The sequence below is a fragment of the Chinchilla lanigera genome, unplaced genomic scaffold, assembly GCF_000276665.1.
Source record: "Chinchilla lanigera isolate Chin_1 unplaced genomic scaffold, ChiLan1.0 scaffold00002, whole genome shotgun sequence".
In the NCBI taxonomy this organism is placed as follows: domain Eukaryota; kingdom Metazoa; phylum Chordata; class Mammalia; order Rodentia; family Chinchillidae; genus Chinchilla; species Chinchilla lanigera.
Genome location: NW_004955403.1, coordinates 40,187,956 through 40,191,584, shown reverse-complemented (window position 1 = coordinate 40,191,584; position 3,629 = coordinate 40,187,956). Strand labels below are relative to the sequence as shown.

At 54.1% G+C, this 3,629-nt stretch overlaps 1 long non-coding RNA gene across 1 annotated transcript in view; it reads left to right on the top strand.

Annotated features, from left to right (window-relative positions):
* The window catches only part of LOC102012719, a 1,249-nt gene extending 804 nt beyond the window's left edge, over positions 1-445 (top strand). Inside the window, exon 2 of the long non-coding RNA XR_259232.2 lies at positions 258-445. This is a non-coding gene — a long non-coding RNA (uncharacterized LOC102012719). The remainder of the gene's footprint in view (positions 1-257) is intronic.
* The last annotated feature ends 3,184 nt before the right edge of the window (positions 446-3,629 follow it).

Genomic DNA, 3,629 nt, shown 5'->3' with positions numbered 1-3,629 from the left:
GCCTCAGCCTCCTGAGTGCTGGGATTACAGGTGTGCGCCACCACGCCCTGCTTTTTCTTTCTCTCTTTATTTCGTGCTTCAATACTGAAAGTGTCTTACCTCTGCGTGTGTACTGGGACCGGACCGGGGGCCTTCCCACCGAGCTGCGTTCCCAGCCTTTTTTTATTTTATATTTTTTAAACAGTGTCTGGCTAAATTGCTAAGCAGTTCACCGACGCTTTTCACCCTGCGCTCTGACTGCCTATCTTTCTCCCCAGGCCGTGTGCAGCTGCGGACAGGGCCTTGAAGGGGTGAGACGCTGTCGCCGCCAGGGTCGCTGTGGGCGCTGGGAAGAGGAGGCGCAGGCGCACAGGGGCCCGCGGCCGGCGTCCTTCCGTCCCCATGGCGACCGCTGGAGCGGTTGTCGCGTGCGCGTGAGGAAAGGTTAAAAAGCGCTTTCTCTCTCTCTGTGTGTGTGTGTGTGTGTGTGTGTGTGTTTGGTTTTTCTCCGGTACCGGGAACCGAACTCACGACCTTGCGCTTGCCAGGCAGGCGTAAAAAGCACTTTCTGATTCGGTTCTGCAGCGTCGCGGCGGGGGCAGCACGCGGCTCCATCACCAGGCTGAGAGATTTCTCCTGGGCACAAGTCTAGTGACGGCGCGGATACACAGCTGTGTTCTCGAAAATCGCATAAGGAGGCTTCAGGAGTTTCTCCCCAGACCGGTGGTCACCTCCCACCTGCCCTAGGGCAGTGCAGCAGGCTCTTGGACAGTCACAGGTCCAGAGTGTGAGTGCCAGCCCTTTGCTCGTGGTATTTTTTGGTTTTTGTTATTTGAGACAGAATCTCATTGTGTAATTCAGGCTGGCCTTGAACTCACTATGTAGCTTTGAACTCCCAGGGATTCTCCTGCCTCAGCCTCCTGATCGCTGGGATTACAAGCATGAGTCACCACATCGGGCATCCCTCAGCCCTTTTAAATAAATTAATTAGGTTTTTTGAGACAGGACTTGGATATGTAGTTTAGGCTGGCCTCAAACTCATCCTCCTGGCGCAACCTCCCAAGTGCTGGGATTACAGGGCCCAGGAGAAATTATTCTCATATTCTCCCCTGAGCCTTGGCACTCAGGCTACATCCCCAGTCCCCTGTTACTTTTTTTTTTTTTTTTTTTGAGATAGGGTCTCACTAAGGTCACTAAATTGCCCAGGCTGGGCTCAAACTCGAGACCCTCCTGTCTCAGCCTCCCCTGGCCTACGATATCATTGCTAGCTGAGAAACGGTTCATGGCACGGAATTTTCTGAACCTTGTGGCCCTTCCTCCACCCCTTCCGCTCCTGGCCATGCACAATAGTACACTCCAGTTGGAGGGTGGGGAAGCTGCTCAGAGCTGATACGACCCTGCCCGCCTTGCCCTTCCTGAGCAATCAGCTTGCCCAGGCTTCGCCTGCCTTTAGGGGTGCAGTTCCCCAGTAGCCCACTGGGCGGTGCTGCTCCTCTGTCCGTCGCGGAAGCCGGAGAGTCAGACGTGCCTTTTGGTCCAGTGGGAAGGGCTAGTGTTTCTAAGCGGTGAAGGCGGGTGCTCCTGTTTCCCGTGAGAGCTGTGTGTGAAAGCCTTCGCAGTGAAGTCACTTCTCATCCGAATAGCACTTGGAATGTGGCAGGAAGTGTGCTGTGAGGGCTATACAGCTAAATAGCTGAAGAATTTTAAAATGCCATACTTCAGGCAAAAGTGGCAGTGTGCACCTGTACTCCCGGCTTCTCAGGAGGCTGAAGCAGGAGGATTGCGTGAGCCCTAATTTTGAGGCCACCCTGCTGAGCAGTACAGAGAGAGAGATAGCATCAAAATACCTCCAACTATTATCACCACCACCACTGCCACGAAGACCAACTTTTTCTTTGGTGGTGGTACTGGGGATTGAATCTAGGGGCTCGCATAAGCTTAACAAGCGCATTATGCCGCTGAGCTACTCCCCATCCCTCTTAATTAATTATTTATTTAATTAATTAGATATTTAGAGACAGTGTCTTTATACAGTTTAGGCTGGCCTCAAACGTCATTGCACCTCCCTACCTCAGCCTCCTGAGTGCTGGGATTACAAGTGTGTGCCGCCATGCCTGGCTGAAATTCATTTAAGTTACACTTTCGGACAGGGTCTTGCCAAATTGCCTGACATAGCCTGTTAGCAAACCTCCTCCCTGGTCGCTCGTTTTCACAGCCATTTTTTTCAATATTGCCTTTATAAAAACCTTAGAAGATTGAGATTTTTATTTTATATTTTTGAGACAGGGCCTCTCTCTGCAATTCAGGCTGGCCTTAAAGTCCCTATGTAGCCCAGGCTGGTCTCGAACTCATGGTTATCCTCCTGCCTCAGCCTCCTGAGTGCTGGGATTACAGGCGCGCACTACCACTCCAGGCTTCACCTCTGAAGTAAGGAACAGGGAGGGAACCGTCAGAAGCCACGCTTTCTGGGCTGTGGTACCGTCCACGTCCCCTTCCCCTTCCCTTCGGCTGTTTATGCGACAGCTCGTGAGATTTCCTGCCATCTGTTTCTGAAAGAGGCAGGGACGGAGAGGGTTTGCAAGCGTTTGAGGCGGGCGTGACATTTCGAGCTGGGTCTAAGCTCCGGTTTCTGCAGTGTCTTTGGGCCTGGCCGGCGATGGATCGGGACTCCCTCGGGGACCGGCGGCCCTGCGCTTCGCGGTCACCCCCGCGTCCTCAGGGCTGCCGCTGTCTGCGGCGCTCGGGGCGCCCTGGGGCTCAGGGGCCGGGCTGGAGGAGTCTGTCTGCCCCAGGGCTGCCCGGCGGCCTCCCCGCAGTCCTCCTCCCGGCCGGCAGAGGTCCTCCTGTCCTCCTGTCCCCCTGTCCGTCCCCTGTGCGCCCGCGCCCGTGTCCCGTGTTCTCTGCTGACGACCCCCGCAGCTCGGCTGCGCCCGCGGGACCTGGATCCCCAGCGCCGGCCCTGCGAGCCTGCGGCCGACCGTCACCCCGGGGCGGGCCGCGCACGGGTCCACAGCTCCCTGGGCAGTGGTGACTGTGCAGCGCGGGGCGCGGCGCTCCCCGACTCCCTTCACCTCCTGCCCTCCCTCTGCGGGTCCCCTTCCTTTCTGCAAAAGAACTACTTCCTGTTTGCCGCGGTCGGCTTTTACCGTGCTCTGTAATTTATTCATACTTTGGGTTTCTCCTGCAAGAGAAGCCGTGAGCTGTGTAAGCTTGTGTGTTCGTCCTAGGGGTTTCGGAGAGGTACACAATTTTACGGAAAGAGGAAGGTGTAGCTCCGTGATGAAGTACTTACTCAGCATGCCCGAGGCCCTGTACTAGTACCTAGTACCTAGTACCTAGTACCGCCAAAAGAGAGAGGGAGGGAAACGGAGGGAGGGACAGACAGAGAGAAGAGAAGGGGTAGGGGAGGGGAGAAGAGCGCACATTTTTCCTCACCGAAATTAAACTATCCCCAAGGGAAACATATGTGTATACATATATATATATAAAATTTCTATTACAATTTACATCTTGTTAATTCATTAAATTTTCGTCTGAGAACATACTGGGAGAAGGCGGGAAAAAAGTTTTCCTTTCCCTAAATCATAGACTCAAATATTAAACCACTTGCATATCTCGTGGGCATCTCAAATTTAAAATACTGAAAACAG